Genomic DNA, 18925 nt, shown 5'->3' with positions numbered 1-18925 from the left:
GCACCGCTGATCGCGGCCGGGTGTCAGCTGATCATCACAGCTGACACCCGGCACAATGTGTCAGGGACCGCCCCCGACACGTTAACCCCTTGCACACCGCGATCAAACATGATCGCGGTGTACCGGGGGTTAAAGGGAAGCATCGGCAGGGAGGGGCCTCCCTCCGTGCTTCCCTGAGCCCCCCACGGCAGCGCAATGTGCAGTGCTGCTGCCGGGGGCTCCTTTCCTGCAGGCCCCCGAATCCAAGATGGCGACGGGGGCCTTCGGGGGCCTGCAGGAAGCTGGCTTCCTCAGTGCCTGCAAAGCGCAGGCATGAGGAAGCCTTGTGCACTGCCTGTGACAGATCGCTGATCTGTCACAGTGATCTGTGATGTGACAGATCAGCGATCTGTCACAGAACAGTGATGTCCCACCTGGGACTATTCAATGAAGTAAAATAAAAATAAAGTGTTAAAATAATTTTAAAAAAATCGCCAAATAAATTACAAAAAAAAAAAAATATTCCCCCAAATAAATCCATTTTTTGAAAATAAAAAAAACCAAAACAATAAAAGTACACATATTAGGTATCGCCGCGTCCGTAACGACCCGCCCTATAAAACTGTCCCATTAGTTAACCCCTTTAGCGAACCCCTTAAAAAATAAAAATAAAAAACGAAGCAAAAAATAATGATTTATTATCATACCGCCAAACAAAAAGTGTAATAACGCACGATCAAAAAGACGCATATAAATATCCATGGTACCGCTGAAAACGTCATCTTGTCCCGCAAAAAACGAGCCACCACACAGCATCATCAGCGAAAAAATAAAAAAGTTATAGCTCGCAGAATAAAGCGATGCAAAAATAATTATTTTTTATATAAAATAGTTTTCATTGCATAAAACCGACAAAACATAAAAAAACGACCTAAATGAGGTATCGCTGTAACTGTACTGACCCGAAGAATAAAACCGCTTTATCAATTTTACCGCACGCGGAACGGTGTAAACGGTAAACGCACCCCCCCAAAAGAAATTCATGAAATGCTGGTTTTTGTTCATTCTGCGTCCCAAAAATCGGAATAAAAAGCGATCAAAAAATGTCACATGCCCGAAAATGGTACCAAAAAAAAGTCACCTCGTCCCGCAAAAAATAAGACCTCACATGACTCGGTTGGTCAAAATACGGAAAAATTATAGCTCTCAATATGTGGTGATGCAAAAACTATTTTTACAATAAAAAGCGTCTTTTAGCGTGCGACAGCCGCCAAACATAAAAACCGCCATAAATAGTAAATCAAACCCCCCGTTATCACCACCTTAGTTAGGGAAAAATAATAAAATTAAAAAAATGTATTTATTTCCATTTTTCCATTACAGTTAGGGTTAGGGTAGGGCTAGGGTTAGGGCTAGGGTTAGGGCTGAGATTAGGGTTAGGGGTGTGTTGGGGTTCGGGTTGGAGTTAGAATTGGGGGTTTCCACTGTTTGGGCACATCAGGGGCTCTCCAAATGCAACATGGCGTCTGATTTCAATTCCAGCCAATTCTGAGTTGAAAACGTCAAATGGTGCTCCTTCCCTTCCAAGTTCTGACATGCGCCAAAACAGTGTTTTACCCCCACATGTAGGGTATCAGCCTACTCAGGACAAATTGCAAAACAATTTTTGGGGTCCAATTTCTCCTGTTACCCTTAGGAAAATAAAAAATTGGGGGCAAAAATAAAATTTTTGTGGAAAAAAATGATTTTTTTATTTTCACGTCCGAGCGTTATAAAATTCTGTGAAGCACTTGGGGGTTCAAAGTGCTCACCACACATCTAGATAAGTTCCGTGGGGGGTCTAGTGTCCAAAATGGGGTCACTTGTGGGGAGTTTCAATAGTTTAGGTACATCAGGGGCTCTCCAAACGCACATGACACCCGCAGACCATTCCATCAAAGTCTGCATTCCAAAACGTCACTACTTCCCTTCCGAGCCCCGACGTGTGTCCATACAGTAGTTTTCTCCCACATATGGGGTGTCAGCGTACTCATGACAAGTTGGACAACAACTTTTGGGGTCCAATTTCTCCTGTTACCCTTGGGAAAATGAAAAAATTGGGGACTAATTGATCATGTTTGTGGAAAAAATAAGAATTTTTTATTTTCATGCCCGGGCATTATAAACTTCTGTGAAGCCCTTGGGGGTTCAAAGTGCTCACCACACATCTAGATAAGTTCCTTAGGGGGTCTCGTTTCCAAAATGGGGTCATTTGTGGGGGGTTTCCACTGTTTAGGTACATTAGGGGCTCTCCAAATGCAACATGACACCCGCAGAACATTCCCTCAAAGTCTGCATTCCAAAACGTCACTACTTCCCTTCCGAGCCCCGACGTGTGTCCATACAGTAGTTTTCTCCCACATATGGGGCGTCAGCGTACTCAGGACAAATTGGACAACAGCTTTTGGGGTTCAATTTCTCCTGTTACCATTGGGAAAATAAAAAAATTGGGGACTAATTGATCATGTTTGTGGAAAAAATACGATTTTTTTATTTTCATGCCCGGGCATTATAAACTTCTGTGAAGCCCTTGGGGGTTCAAAGTGCTCACCTCACATCTAGATAAGTTCCTTAGGGGGTCTAGTTTTCAAAATGGGGTCATTTGTGGGGGGTTTCCACTGTTTAGGTACATTAGGGACTCTCCAAAGGCAACATGACACCCGCAGACCATTCCATCAAAGTCTGCATTCCAAAACGTCACTACTTCCCTTCCGAGCCCCGACGTGTGTCCATACAGTAGTTTTCTCCCACATATGGGGGGTCAGCGTACTCAGGACAAATTGGACAACAACTTTTGGGGTTCAATTCCTCCTGTTACCCTTGGGAAAATAAAAAAATGGTGACTAAAAGATCATGTTTGTGGAAAAAATACGAATTTTTTATTTTCACGCCCGGGCGTTATAAACTTCTGTGAAGCACTGGGAGGTTCAAAGTGCTCACCACACATCTAGATAAGTTCCTTGGGGGGTTTAGTTTACAAAATGGTGTCATTTGTTGGGGGTTTCCACTGTTTAGGTACATCAGGGGTTTTTCAATCGCGACATGGTGTCCGATCTCAATTCCAGCCAAAAACGTCAAATGGCGCTGCTTCCCTTCCGAGCTCTGCCATGCGCCCAAATAGTGGTTTACCCCCACATGTGGGGTATCAGCGTACTCAGGACAAATTGCACAATAACTTTTAGGGTCCTGTTACCCTTGGAAAAATAAGAATTGAGGGTGAAAAGATCATTTTTGAGGAAAAAATATGATTTTTTAATTGTACGGCTTTATGTTATAAACTTCTGTGAAGCCCTTGGGGGTTCAAAGTTCTCACCACACATCTAGATAAGTTCCTTAGGGGGTCTAGTTTCCAAAATGATGTCATTTATGGGGGGTTTCCACTGTTTTGGTACATCAGGGGTTTTCCAATCGCGACATGGTGTCCGATCTCAATTCCAGCCAAAAACGTCAAATGGCGCTGCTTCCCTTCTGAGCTCTGCCATGCGCCCAAATAGTGGTTTACCCCCACATGTGGGGTATCAGCGGACTCAGGACAAATTGCACAATAACTTTTAGGGTCCTGTTATCCTTGGAAAAATAAGAATTGAGGGTGAAACGATCATTTTTGTGGAAAAAATATGATTTTTTAATTGTACCGCTGTACGTTATAAACTTCTGTAAAGCCCTTGTGGGTTCAAAGTTCTCACCACATATCTAGATAAGTTCCTTGGGGGGTCTAGTTTCCAAAATGGGGTCACTTGTGGGGGGTTTCCACTGTTTAGGTACATCAGGGACTCTCCAAACGTGACATGGCGTCCGATCTGAATTCCAGACAATTTTGCATTGAAAAAGTCAAACGGCGCTCCTTCCATTCTGAGCTCTGCCATGCGCCGAAACAGTCGTTCCCCCCCACATATCAGGTATCAGCGTACTCAGGACAAATTGCACAATAACTTTTGCAGTCCAATTTCTCCTGTTACCCTTGGTAAAATAAAAAAAATTGAACCCGAAGTACTTTTTTTGTGAAAAAAAGTTAGATGTTCATTTTTTTTTTAAATATTCAAAAAAATTCCTGTGACGCACCTAAAGGGTTAATAAACTTCTTGAATGTGGTTTTGAGCACCTTAAGGGGTGCAGTTTTTAGAATGGTGTCACTTTTGTGTATTCTCTGTCATATAGACCCCTCAAAGTGGCTTCAAATGTGATGTGGTCCGTAAAAATAAAATGGTGTTGTAAAAATGAGAAATCGCTGGTCAACTTTTAACCCTTATAACTTCCTAACAAAAAAAAATTTGGGTTCCAAAATTGTGCTGATGTAAAGTAAACATGTGGGAAATGTTAGTTATCAAGTTTTTTGGGTGCCATATCTCTGTGATTTAAGGGCATAAAAATTCAAAGTTGGAAAATTGCAAAATTTTCAAAATTTTCGCCAAATTTCCGTTTTTCTCACAAATAAACGCAAGTTATTTGAATGAAATTTTACCACTAACATGAAGTACAATATGTCACGAGAAAACAATGTCAGAATCACCGGGATCCATGGAAGCGTTCCAGAGTTATGACCTCATAAAGGTACAGTGGTCAGAATTGTAAAAATTGGCCCGGTCATGAACGTGCAAACCACCCTTGGGGGTGAAGGGGTTAAAATCCTTTTTATTCAACAAGTTGTTTCAGTTGGCTAACTAGATCAAGTAGAATGAGGCATCACCAATGAAAAACCCCATCTTTGTTTTCTACACTTAGCAGTGGAATCAATGGTTCCTATAGATGCAACGGAAAAGGCTGTTAGTGTTGCAAGATGTTGAGACATGGAAAAAAAAAAAATTTTCATTTTCAACAGGGAAATTGTTTACCATCAAGCAGTTAGTCCATTGCATTTCTAAATTTGTGATCTACCTGTTGGAATGCGAATGCAGGTTACAATACGTGGGTCGACCCACTCAGGCCATACACAAAAGAATGAATGGGCACAGGTAAAATATAAGAACTGGCATCATGCAGCATAGTCTCTCCAGACATTTTTCAACCAAACACAATAAATATCCAACCAACCTCAACTTAATCATATGTGAGGCAGTGACCAGTGTCACAGGTAGGGATCGCTGTGTCTTCTCCCCGGGTGTGTTGAGGTCATGGGGGTGCATTGCAATCACAGGCATAGCTATGATTGCAATGCAGATTGAAAATAAGTGTTAGTCTTGTGCATGTTCGTGTCCAAGGCAGATTTTGGGAAAACCTGCTCTGGGGTTTTTGTATTTTGAAACAGACTGCAGGATGGTAGTTGTGCAGTCCGTTTCATTCCAGGCCCAGGTTTTCCATGTGGCTGAAGGCTACAGATCCCAGTTAAAGAGTCAGTTGGTGATTTCTAGTGTGCAGAGCAGTCGGCGTTGCAGAGCTCCACCTGTGTGAGGCAACACAGGCCAGCGGAGGCAAAACGGCCAAGGCAGCTGAATAGCCTGGCACCCACAGCTTACATAGCAGTGCAGTCGCCCATGGTACCTGGTCTCAGAGGTGGACGGTCTTGGGCCCAGAGGTAGACTGTCCTGTGCCAGAAGGAGGACTAGCGTGTTTAACGGCTGCAAACTGAAGGATATTGTGTACAGCGGGAAGCTGTGAGTAAAGAGACATTAACACGGCGGTGCAGTTGCTCGAGGCAACCGGTCATGAAAGTGGACTGGTGTGTTTAGGGACTGTGTAATCCAGAGGATATTGCCTGGCTGCAATCCGGAGGATACTGGGTATTAAGTAATGCTGTGAACTGGACGATAATGCTATGAACTTGTGTAAACTGAACATTAATGCTATTCATACGTGTGAATTGGACATTTGATGTGAAGTAACGCATTAAAGAGGCTTTTGAGTTGGAACTTTGCTGGGTCACTGCCTCATCATTGCGCAGCGTGCTACCGCGGCACTACATATAATAGAACAAATACCTGAAAATTCACCTAACAGACTGCAGAGATTGAACAACAGGGAATCTTTTTGAATATTTAAAGTTATGCACATTCAAGCCTGATAACCCTAACCCTAGCTATAACCCCAACTATATCCCCAATCATAACCATAACCCTAGCCCCAAACCCAACCATAGCTATAACCCCAACCATAACCCTAACCCAACCCTAACCCTGGCTATAACCCCAACTATATTCCCAATCATAACCCTAACCCTAGCCCCAAACCCAACCATAGCTATAACCCCAACCATAACCCTAACCTTAATGGAAAAATGGAAAAAAAATACATTTTTATTATTTTATGATTTTGATGAGGGGTGATAAAGGGGGGTTTTCTTTACTATTTTTTTTTATTTTGATCACTGTGATAGGGTCTATCACAGTGATCAAAAGGAACCAATAGGAAAAATTTCCTATTGTTGCTGGATGCCTGCCGGCAGATCTCGGCAGGCGCACTGTGCATGCGCCCTCCATTTTCTTCCCAGAAGACAGTGACGACTGCAGGGGGATATCGCTGGGGGATACAGGAGGGTCCAGAGACACAAGGAGGTACCTTGGGGCCCCTGGGACCTCATTTCTCTCCTCTTATATGCTAGATCACATCAGAGGAGAGAGTAATTGAATGGAAAATCTGACCCCAGTCATCATGTTCTCTGGGGTCTCAGCGACCCCCGATAGCCGAGACACCGGAGAATTTCCAACGCTGGTGGGGCGATATACACTTGTTTCTCAGCGCCGTTAAAAAGCGGCGCTGAAGAACAAGTACCCTTAACTGCCGCCGTTAAAAGGCGCATCGGCGGTCGTTGAGGGGTTAATATGACAACTTTCATATTGCTTATGTTGTGTCCTCGACCACAGAAATGTTTGGCCACCAGTAAGGCTGAGTTCACACGTGGCGTTTTTTTCGCGTTTCCGCGGCGGTTTTACCCGCGTGATTTTGCCGTGAAAATGCGAAAAATAAGCATCCCAAGCACTCCTATGGGATTCCGCAATGCTGTGCTAAGGCTGCGGCTTTTACCGCGGCGGAATCGCTTTGCGGTAAAAAACGCAGCATGCTCATTAATTTTGCGGAATCGCGGCGATCCCGCACCCATAGGAATGCATTGTTCTGCTTACTGTGGCTGTGCACACCGTGCGAAAAGTAAGCAGAACATTTGCGGATGGTACCCACGGTCCGGAGGAGAGGAGACTGTCCTCCAGGCTTTGGGTACCATATTCCTGTAAAAAATAGAATTTAAAATAAAAAATATTGTTATTCTCACCTTCCGACGTCCCGCGCAGCCTTCCCGCCTCTCTCCATGCTCCCGGTCCCAGTAAGCCTTTGCGAGCGATGACGTCCATTCTCGCGGGATCGCAACGTCATCGCGAATGACCGCGAGAACAGACATCATCTCGGTAATTGTCGCAAAGGATTACTGGGACCGGGAGCGTGGAGAGAGGCGGGAAGGCTGCGCGGGACCTCGGAAGGTGAGAATAACAATATTTTTTTTTATTATTATTTTTTACATTCTATCTTTTACTATTGATGCCGCATAGGCGGCCTCAATAGTAAAAAGTTGGTCACACTCGTCAAACACTATGTTTGACGAGTGTGACCAACCTGTCAATCAGTTCTCCAAGCGATGCTCCAGATCGCTTGGGAAACGCTAGCAATTCTGCAAGCTAATTACGCTTGCAAAATGCTAGTTTTTCCGCTGGAAAATTGCGGGAATTTAAAATGCGATTTTCCCGCGGAATGGAATTCCGGAATTCTCGCGGTAATTTCTGCGAGAGTTCCGCTACGTGTGAACCAAGCCTAAATGGTTTTTTTATCTGCAGTTATGTGGTGATGAGACCAAATCCTTGCTCTCAATTTCTGTCCCGTTTCTCCCACATAGAGACCTCCATTACGACAAAGTACACTACATTGGAAGAGGAACATGTGAATGTCCCAGGAATCTTATAGTCCTGCTCTATTGGGAATCTGTATCCTGTCTTTGGTCTCTACATGAGAGTATAAGTATAAGTTCCCCTTGGTGTATCCAAGGGCATTGAACTTCAGATCATGATGTTTCATAAATTTGGAGGTTGCCTATAGCACAACACAGAAGAGTCTTTGAACATTGTCTTTAGACGGTCATCTTGTCTAGGATGTCGTGAAGTTTTTAGCAGTTTTTCTCAGTACCTCCAGGTGTGGGGTGTGGGATGTAGGTCACCATAAGAGATAAAAAATTTCCTCTTTTTCTCTGTATTAAAGTAATTGACTTCTAGAGATCCTTGTGGCTCTAATTATCTGATCATCAATGGAGGTGGGTTGCTAGCCTTGGTTTAAAACAGGGCTGTGGAGTCGGTAAGCCACAGTTGCGACTCCGACTCCTGGATTTTATCAGGTTCCGACTCCGGCTCCGACTCCTTCATACATGGCCAATTCGCAACAATAAATTTACTGTTGTAAAATATTAACATCGTGCTTATTCAGTTTCTCACCATCATATAAGTAATCAGACCACTTAGAGCAAAAACTATATTTATTAGTATACAATTAGAATATAGCAAATAACTTTTAAAAACTTTTCTAAACTCTTGTAAGTAAATATGCAATAAACACTGTTATGCAGTAATAAGAAGAAATCTATAAATTTGCCCTCAGAAAAAGTATTGCCTCTGTCAGATCCTCCTTCATGGATGCCCTCAAATCTGATCTAATTATTTTGAGAGCAGAGAACAACCTCTCTACACTAACTTGTGTTGGTGGCAAAGCAGTAACCACTCGGGCAACATCTCTGACAATGTCAGGATACAGAGGAATCGCTTGTTACACTGTTATTTTTGATGAACGGTCAAATTTCTCAATTTCTTTTAGTGCACATGAAAAATTCTGCTGAAATGTACTGGCTGTGTTCTTTGATGGGGATGACTCTTCTATGCGGGAACGCTTTGCACGGTCCTTGTGATCCAAATATTTTTCGAAATTAAATTCTTCATCAGTTGATGAGGGTGAAGATGTGGCAGGACGACCAAATTCTTCTTGTTCCTCCTGACTGTTCTGCAACCCTTTCATCCTTACTGCTATTTCAAACAGAGCTTCTTTTCCTTTAATTAGCTGTTGATCATCTAGAAGAATCCGATGCATTGGGTCTACATAAACAGCTGCCAAAAGAATGTTATTTTGTAATAGTAGCTCCTCTCGCCGTTTCATTGATGTAGCAATGCCACTTGCAATTAACCCTCCTCTTTGGGACAGGCGAATCATCAGGTTCTTCCACTCCTTTAAGAAAATACCTGGAGTTAAGTCTTCTGCTTGTAATTTTTTAGTCACTGTAAATGGGTGCTCTAGCAATTTTTCCAGCTCAGTCACCTGATTCCACTGACTTTCATTTAGCGTCAGTTGAGGGTTAGCCATGTCTACAAGAAAGGTTTTCAGTTCAACCAAGCACTGAATCATTAAGTAAGTACTGCCCCATCGTGTGACTTGATCAATAATTGCCCCTTTTCCAGCACGTCTCTTCAAAATTGAGTCAACTTTAGGGGTTCTGGCAACAGTAGCCAATTTTCTCACCTTGCCAATCAGTGCAGCAGCATGTCCTTCTTGCAGACTGTCTCTTATAGCCAGCTGTAGCATATGCACAACACAGCGCATGTGATGAATGAAAGAACGTATTGACACAGTTTCAACAAGATCATCTAAACTATCATGTTGCTGTTCATCTGAAGCAACTTCAGTTTGCTCCTCAGTTACAATACTGTGTTCCTCTATTTCAAACATTTCTGTGTCTGTGGACCCAGAATGTTCTTCTAGCTGCTGGTCACCATCATTACTCTCATTCAATAGCTTAATAGTACTTATCATATTTGAAGCATTGTCAGTTACGACAGAAAGAACTTGCTCTTTTTTAAGTTCATAGTCTTGCAGAACCTTTTCCACCAAGACCTGGAGAAACTCACTGGTGTGATGAGCTTTGGTGTCTTTTACTGCCAATGTCTTGGTAACTATTTCATTTTTGTCACAAACAAATCGGACATTGATGGCAAAATAGTTCACTCTGTGACGTGTGCAGGCATCCATTTTAAGAAACAGAAAGCGTCCCTTGAGAGTTTTTTTAAGTTCTTCCTTTTGTTTAAAAGCTTCTTCGATTACTAATTTTCTAATACTCTCTCTCTCCAGAGAAACACCAAGCTTGCGGGCCATTTCCCCATTCAGACACATAAAAGCTGGTCGTGAAAATAATGAAATAGGCACACTATCCTTTACAACAAGCTCTATGATCTGTTTTTTAAATGTATCTACTGTCATTGTCACAGTAACTTTGTCACTGACAAAATATCTTGCAACTGATGGCTGCAAAGTTCTCTGCTCCTTTGTTTGGCTGGAAGAGCTGGGCACTGGTTCATTGGTTTGGATGCAGTCTTTCTCATCCACTGCTTTCAGTACTTCTGGATGAAAGCGCTGTAAATGTCTCTTTAGATTAGAAGCTCTGGTAGGAGCATTTTTATCTTTGCCTGAATATGCACTGATCTTGGCTTCACAGCATTTGTTTTCGTCTGGATCATTTGTCATACACTGACAGACATAATGTTTTCTATCTTGAGTGATGGTGAAATGTTCAAATACAGCTGATTTAATGTGACGCTTCTTTGACATTCTCAGGTTTTTAATTCTGCATTCACAATCCAAATGACAATTGTTTTTCCTAAAAACAATTGTACAAAATTATTGCCAGGTCGTACAACTGATATAGTCGTCAGTAATACTGTTATTCTTCATGTACTCACAGTTAACTGATGTAAAGTTTGTTGAAAGGATAATACTTCTTAGGCCGGGGTCACACTAACCGACGCAAAATACGGTCAGTATTTTACATGCGTAATACGGATGAATGACCCCTAAACAGTGCTCCGTATATCATCTGTAATCAAGGTGTGGTCGCGTATTTTGAGCATGAAAGCATCCGTATGTAATCCGTATGGCGAGATTTTCTCGCAGGCTTGCAAAATGGCCATATAATGGAGCCCTATGACAGGGTTTCTAAACAGAAACTAAAGAATAGATATAGACACATAGAATGCATATATATATACACTCACTGGCCACTTTATTAGGTACACCATGCTAGTAAGGGGTTGGACCCCCTTTTGCCTTCAGAACTGCCTCAATTCTTCGTGGCAGAGATTCAACAAGGTGCTGGAAGCATTCCTCAGAGATTTTGGACCATATTGACATGATGGCATCACACAGTTGGCGCAGATTTGTCGGCTGCACATCCCTGATGCGAATCTCCCGTTCCACCACATCCCAAAGATGCTCTATTGGATTGAGATCTGGTGACTGAGGAGGCCATTTGAGTACAGTAAACTCATTGTCATGTTCAAGAAACCAATCTGAGATGATTCGAGCTTTATGACATGGCGCATTATCCTGCTGAAAGTAGCCATCAGATGTTGGGTACATTGTGGTCATAAAGGGATGGACATGGTCAGCAACAATACTCAGGTAGGCTGTGGCGTTGCAACGATGCTCAATTGGTACCAAGGGGCCCAAAGAGTGCCCAGAAAAAATTCCCCACACCATGACACCACCACCACCAGCCTGAACCGTTGATACAAGGCAGGATGGATCCATGCTTTCATGTTGTTTACGCCAAATTCTGACCCTACCATCCGAATGTCGCAGCAGAAATTGAGACTCATCAGACCAGGCAACGTTTTTCCAATCTTCTACTGTCCAATTTCGATGAGCTTGTGCAAATTGTAGCCTCAGTTTCCTGTTCTTAGCTGAGAGGAGTGGTACCCAGTGTGGTCTTCTGCTGCTGTAGCCCATCTGCCTCAAAGTTCGACGCACTGTGCGTTCAGAGATGCTCTTCTGCCTACCTTGGTTGTAACGGGTGGCAATTTGAGTCACTGTTGCCTTTCTATCAGCTCGAACCAGTCTGCCCATTCTCCTCTGACCTCTGGCATCAACATGGCATTTCCGGCCACAGAACTGCCGCTCACTGGATTTTTTTTCTTTTTCGGACCATTCTCTGTAAACCCTAGAGATGGTTGTGCGTGAAAATCCCAGTAGATCAGCAGTTTCTGAAATTCTCAGACCAGCCCTTCTGGCACCAACAATCATGCCACGTTCAAAGGCACTCAAATCACCTTTCTTCCCCATACTGATGCTCGGTTTGAACTGCAGGAGATTGTCTTGACCATGTCTACATGCCTAAATGCACTGAGTTGCCGCCATGTGATTGGCTGATTAGAAATTAAGTCTTAACACACAGTTGGACAGGTGTACCTAATAAAGTGGCCAGTGAGTGTATATATATGTATTCTATGTGTCTATATTTATTCTTTCTTTATTAAACCTGTCAGTGTGAGTTTACTGTATAACGCACTGAATTGCCGGCTTTGCTAAAAGACACCGGGTGCGTATTTCTCGCAAGTCACAAGTGTGGTCCGTGTGTAATCCGTATTTTTTGCGCACCCATAGACTTGCATTGGCGTACTACGGCCGTAGTACGCTGACAATCGCAGCATGCTGCGATTGGCACGGACCGTTGAATACGGATGAGAAATATACGGCTGGTGCGAGAGACCCCATAGAGAATCATTGGTCCGTGTCTAATGCGTGCTTTTAGCGCCTCTCACTCGGCCGTATTCCTCGCCAGTGTGACCCCGGCCTTACAGTCTTCCTCTTCTGAGTATTCTGAGTAGCAGCTGTGAGATGCTTGGAAAACGCACACCAAACATCTAGTCTAGAGGAGGAGCTTTACTACTAAGAATTTGCAACACATTTTCACTTTCAGTTTCATACATTGTAAGTAGGGGGGTTGGGGCAGCATGAGGTTAACCAAGTATTATAATAGATAAGGGCAGTGGAGAACAGTGACACACAAAAAGTAAGAAATGTCTCTATCTCCAGCAGAACTGCTTATCACTGTTGTTCATAGTTTGATAGAACATATATATTTGAGTAACATTTATAAAATTCATATGAAAGTTCAATTATGAAATATTAATACTTTTTTTTTAAAGCTGGAGTCAGAGTCGGTACATTTCTACCGACTCCAACCAAAACTAACTTCGACTCCGACTCCACGACTCCAACTCCACAGCCCTGGTTTAAAAATATCTTTTTTAGATGGTTTAAGTGTTCATCCCTCTCAGTCAGGCTGACAACTGGGCCTAAAAGAACATTTTTGTGGGAAAAATGTATTTTATTTTTTTTCATGGCTCTAAGCTATAAACTTCTGTAAAGCACCTGGGGATTCAAGGTGCTCACCAAACAATTATATACATTCCTTAGGGGGTTGGTTTAAAAAATGGGGTCACTTGTGGGAGGTTTCCATTGTTTAGACACATCAGGGGCTCTCCAAATGCGAAATGGAGTCCGCTAGGTATTCCAGACATTCAAAAAGTCAAACGGTGGCCCTTCCCTTCCGTGCACCCAAACAGTAGTTACATTGGGGTATTGGTGTACTCAGGAGAAATTGCACAACAAATTTTGGGGTCCATTTTCTCCTATTACCCTTGTGAAAATAAAAAAATTAGGGTTAAAGGAAAAATTTTGGGGAAAAAGTACAACGCTCATTTTTTTCTTCCACCTGCATTAATTCCTGTGAAGCATCTGATGAGATAATAAACTTATTGAATGTGGTTTTGAGCACCTTGAGGGGTGCAGTTTTTAGAATGGTGTGACTCTTGGGTATTTTCTGTCATACAGAAAACCCCACTAAAAAAAATGGTGCTGTAAATTTTGTTGGAAAAATTAGAAATTGCTGATCACCTTTTAATCCTAATAACTACCTAACAAAGTAGACATGTGGGAAATGTTATTTTGTGTGACATATCTCTCTGATTTAAGGGCATAAAAGTGTGAAAATTTCAAAATTTTAAACATTTTCACCATGTTTCCTTTTTTTCCCATAAATAAACGCAAGCCATATCGATGAAATTTTATCACTAACATAAAGTACAAGATGTCACGAAAAAACAGTCTCAGAATCAGTGGGACCTGTGTGGGTACGTGAGCCGACCGGGGGGTGGTCCGCTTTAAGCCGCGAACAGACTCGAGACGGAGACAGAATTGCGTCCAACAGGTCTTCTTTATTGGCTGTCCTCACGACAACCATAGCAATACACCACAGAAACTTCACAGTTCTCCGTACACAGGCCCGGGTACCTGCACCAATCTTCCCTTTAGTAGTGGCGTCCCTCGCGGCTCTTCCGCTGTGGCTGCCCTAGGCCTATCTACCGCCAGCGTTTCACCAGTCCAAGTACGTCATCCGTTTGGTACCCCCAGGGCCTTGTCTGTCCTGCGGTACTTCTTGTCGGGGCCACCCCCCTTGAACGTCTGTTCTCCTCAGTCCCTTCTAGAAGCTCTCCTCCGTTGTCCGTCTTGTCTTTCTGCCTCCTCTCTTCTTGAGCTCCTCTCCCTGGACTGGAACCCTCTCTCTCCTTTTTATCCCCTCTCTCACACTGGGGATTTCCCTCTTGAGTTCCTCTAACCCCGCACCCCATGACTGTGCAGTTTCCTAAGCCCTAAGCTGTTTAGCCGTGTACTCACAGCTCTCTCCTGCCATCTTGTGGTCAAACCCTGGTATTACACTCATTATCCACTTTTCCCAGCTGTTCCCCTTCTGCTAATACAAACATCCATCTAAAGTGCACCAACCACCTCTTCTCCCTACAGACAAGTTCGTACTTCAGGTCACCTTCCCTATACTCTCCCTTCTTTTGTCTATTGTCGTCCTCGATAATCTCGTTCCCTACCTTTGTCATTCTGAAGCTTTTCCTCCGTCTGTTGTTAGACCAGTTGTTGAGCCAAACCCACCATACGCGGGGGGGGGGGTCGACCCAAACCGGGAGCACCATGCTCCGAGCAGCCTACAGCTGGCCGCCGGCGCGCACGCCACTTGACAACTCCTTTCTAGTTGGGCTAGGTCCACCCGGACTACTCTACGGGTGCGTACCTCCCACTGCTCTTCCCTTCTGTCACCCTCTTCTATTCGGAACGCAGTGACCAAGGCTCTAACCTACCAGGTCATCGTCAGCGTCCTCCTATCCTTCTGGGGTGTACGTGGTACCGGGGACCTGACTTAGGGACCAGTGTCTGGCTCAATTTCTTCTGTCTCTCTTTCCCGTCAATTTTTAAGCAATCATGGTCGGCATCTTTTTTTTTCTTACTCCGAGTAACCGGGATCTGTTGAACATTTTTTTTTTTTTTTAAAACAACACTTCAACATTTCAAATTTACAGCACATAGTTTCAATAAACACTACTCTATCTCTTGCAATGTTCTATATTAATTATCATACTATATTTAAACTGCTTACTGATTCTATTACTTATATCTACCAGTACCGCTATACGTGTTTATCAGAGCACTCGCTTTTTTTCAAACTTTTCTTTAAGTAAAACATTATACTTTTCAAACTGGTAAACATATGAGGACAGTAGTGCTCCCCCTTCCTTTAAGGAGAGCACTCCTTCCCTGCATCCCCGCATTATATTGTGTGTAGTGCTATGAAAGGGGCAATGTACTGTGTGAGCAATATGTTTCCTGACTTCCTGTTTTTCATAGTTGGGTCGTAACTATCAGAGGAAGAGGAGCAAAATGTTAAGATTCTTAGAAGGTGGCAACAGAAAAACACCAAAACAGTCTCAGCACTGAAGGGGTTACTGCCCCCCCTGTGCCCAGTAATGGGGAATCTCCAGCACCTACCTCACCTGCAGAGCCGCACTCCACATATATGGCTGCTCTGTGCGCACAGGACCTGGGATGAGGTCACAGGAGGGGAGGAGTCAGGGGTCACATGATCAGGGGCCTCAGTGTATGCAGGACTCTGCTGTGCTGGTTGTCATGGTGCTGGATGAGGGGAAGTTTCTGTGTGGGGTCAGGAGGGGTTTACAGGGTGGATGTAGCAGAGCTGTGTGTGTGTGTGTGTGTGTGTGTGTGTATACAAGGTGTACGGAGCGGAGCCGTGTGTGTACGAGGTGTACGGAGCGGAGCCGCGTGTGTACGAGGTGTACGGAGCGGAGCTGTGTGTGTACGAGGTGTACGGAGCAGAGCTGTGTGTATACGAGGTGTACGGAGCAGAGCGTGTGTACGAGGTGTACGGAGCGGAGCCGTGTGTGTACGAGGTGTACGGAGCGGAGCCGTGTGTGTACGAGGTGTACGGAGCGGAGCCGTGTGTGTACGAGGTGTACGGAGCGGAGCCGCGTGTGTACGAGGTGTACGGAGCAGAGCGTGTGTACGAGGTGTACGGAGCGGAGCCGTGTGTGTACGAGGTGTACGGAGCAGAGCGTGTGTACGAGGTGTACGGAGCGGAGCCGTGTGTGTACGAGGTGTACGGAGCGGAGCCGTGTGTATACGAGGTGTACGGAGCAGAGCGTGTGTACGAGGTGTACGGAGCGGAGCCGTGTGTGTACGAGGTGTACGGAGCGGAGCCGTGTGTGTACGAGGTGTATGGAGCGGAGCCGTGTGTGTACGAGGTGTACGGAGCAGAGCGTGTGTACGAGGTGTATGGAGCAGAGCCGTGTGTGTACGAGGTGTACGGAGCGGAGCCGTGTGTGTACGAGGTGTACGGAGCAGAGCTGTGTGTGTATGAAGTGTACGGAGCGGAGCCGCGTGTGTACGAGGTGTACGGAGCGGAGCGTGTGTACGAGGTGTACGGAGCAGAGCCGTGTGTGTATGAGGTGTACGGAGCGGAGCCGTGTGTACGAGGTGTACGGAGCGGAGCCGTGTGTACGAGGTGTACGGAGCAGAGCTGTGTGTGTATGAAGTGTACGGAGCGGAGCCGTGTGTGTACGAGGTGTACAGAGCGGAGCCACAGGTGTACGGAGCGGAGCCATGTGTGTACGAGGTGTACGGAGCGGAGCCACATGTGTACGAGGTGTACGGAGCGGAGCCACGTGTGTACGAGGTGTACGGAGCGGAGCCACGTGTGTACAAGGTGTACGGAGCGGAGCCGCGTGTATACGAGGTGTACGGAGCGGAGCCGCGTGTGTACAAGGTGTATGGAGCGGAGCCGCGTGTATACGAGGTGTACGGAGCGGAGCCGTGTGTGTACAAGGTGTATGGAGCGGAGCCGTGTGTGTACGAGGTGTACGGAGCGGAGCCGCGTGTGTACGAGGTGTACGGAGCGGAGCCGTGTGTGTACGAGGTGTACGGAGCTGAGCCACGTGTGTACGAGGTGTACGGAGCGGAGCCGCGTGTGTACGAGGTGTACGGAGCGGAGCGTGTGTACGAGGTGTACGGAGCAGAGCCGTGTGTGTATGAGGTGTACGGAGCGGAGCCGTGTGTACGAGGTGTACGGAGCGGAGCCGTGTGTACGAGGTGTACGGAGCAGAGCTGTGTGTGTATGAAGTGTACGGAGCGGAGCCGTGTGTGTACGAGGTGTACAGAGCGGAGCCACAGGTGTACGGAGCGGAGCCATGTGTGTACGAGGTGTACGGAGCGGAGCCACATGTGTACGAGGTGTACGGAGCGGAGCCACGTGTGTACGAGGTGTACGGAGCGGAGCCACGTGTGTACAAGGTGTACGGAGCGGAGCCGCGTGTATACGAGGTGTACGGAGCGGAGCCGCGTGTGTACAAGGTGTATGGAGCGGAGCCGCGTGTATACGAGGTGTACGGAGCGGAGCCGTGTGTGTACAAGGTGTATGGAGCGGAGCCGTGTGTGTACGAGGTGTACGGAGCGGAGCCGCGTGTGTACGAGGTGTACGGAGCGGAGCCGTGTGTGTACGAGGTGTACGGAGCTGAGCCACGTGTGTACGAGGTGTACGGAGCTGAGCCACGTGTGTACGAGGTGTACGGAGCTGAGCCACGTGTGTACGAGGTGTACGGAGCTGAGCCACGTGTGTACGAGGTGTACGGAGCGGAGCCACGTGTGTACGAGGTGTACGGAGCGGAGCCGTGTGCTCACAATTGGCACAGCCTGAGAGAAACCTTGGAGACAAAGGTGCGAGATTCAGATTATGAAGGATGTTAGTCTTACATCAGTTGGAGAATGGAGGGCACAGGTAGAGAGATAGACAGATGTGGAAGGAGATGTACGGTGGTGCAGAAATGTGGAGCGCTTTGTGGGTGAGAGAGAAGTTTATATTGGAGTCTAGCAGATGCATAACCAGCGCAATGATTGGAAGAGGGTGGAGGCACTGGTGTACTGGCTGGACAGAAATATGACTCTGGTTGATGCATTCATGATGGATTGGAGAGGAGAAAGTTTGGTAAGGCCTTTTTCACATTTCCGTTTTTTGATGTCAGTGTAAATCCACCAGAATGTGAAAAAACGGATCCGTTTCTGTTGTGGCATAAACGGAGGCCATCGGATCCGTTTTTTTTTCTACGGATCCGCATTATCCGCTATGAGAGAGAGAGAGAACAGAATTTGGGGTTAAATTTCTGGCAAGGAAATTCTTCCGGGCATGCTCAGTGTCAAAAAGCGGATCCGTTGCCGGATTCCGTCAAAAAACGGTTGGCAACGGATCCGCCGCCCATAGGTGGCCATTATAACGAATGGCGGATAATGGCGGATCCGTTGCTATCTGCTATTTTGACGCAGACAAAAAACGTTTCATTGTCCGTCCACACAAGACAGCGGACGCCAAAATTTGGGCGGTTCCATCAAAAAATGGATCCAACGGATCCGTCAAAATCCGCCGCTAATGCAAGTCAATGGGAAAAAACGGCGTTTTTGCAAAACGGCGGATTTTGACTGATGGCAGCAAACGGAAATGTGAAACATGCCTAAGAGGGAGACCGATCAATAGACAGTTGTAGCAGTCCAGACGAGAACGAATAAGAGTGTCTTAGGCTACTTTCACACATCAGGTTTTCGGCGTCAGGTGCGATCCGGCGTCGTGCCGGAACGCCGGATCCGGCAAATGTTTCTTAAAACCGGATGTGACGGATCCGGTTTTCTGCCAGATCCGTCTTTTTCTGGACAGACAAAACCGGATCCGTCTCATCCGGTTCATCCGTTTTTCTATCCGTTTTTTCGACGG

The 18925-nt window shown here is 45.5% G+C and overlaps 1 protein-coding gene across 4 annotated transcripts in view; it reads right to left on the bottom strand.

Moving 5' to 3' along the window:
• Nucleotides 1-15760, bottom strand: part of LOC141052909 (uncharacterized) — a 28524-nt gene extending 12764 nt beyond the window's left edge. Inside the window, exon 1 of one of the 4 annotated variants that reach the window (XM_073550228.1) lies at nucleotides 15643-15760. The gene's annotated coding sequence lies outside the window, so the exon portion shown is untranslated. The remainder of the gene's footprint in view (nucleotides 1-15642) is intronic. The other 3 variants (XM_073550230.1, XM_073550231.1, XM_073550229.1) reach the window with 3 other exon arrangements.
• Between the last annotated feature and the right edge of the window lie 3165 nt (nucleotides 15761-18925).

Source organism: Dendrobates tinctorius, unplaced genomic scaffold, assembly GCF_039654945.1.
Source record: "Dendrobates tinctorius isolate UK_male_01 unplaced genomic scaffold, ASM3965494v1 ptg000164l, whole genome shotgun sequence".
Lineage (NCBI taxonomy): Eukaryota > Metazoa > Chordata > Amphibia > Anura > Dendrobatidae > Dendrobates > Dendrobates tinctorius.
Note: the sequence above shows the minus strand (reverse complement) of the source record. Positions and strands in the feature narration are given on the sequence as shown.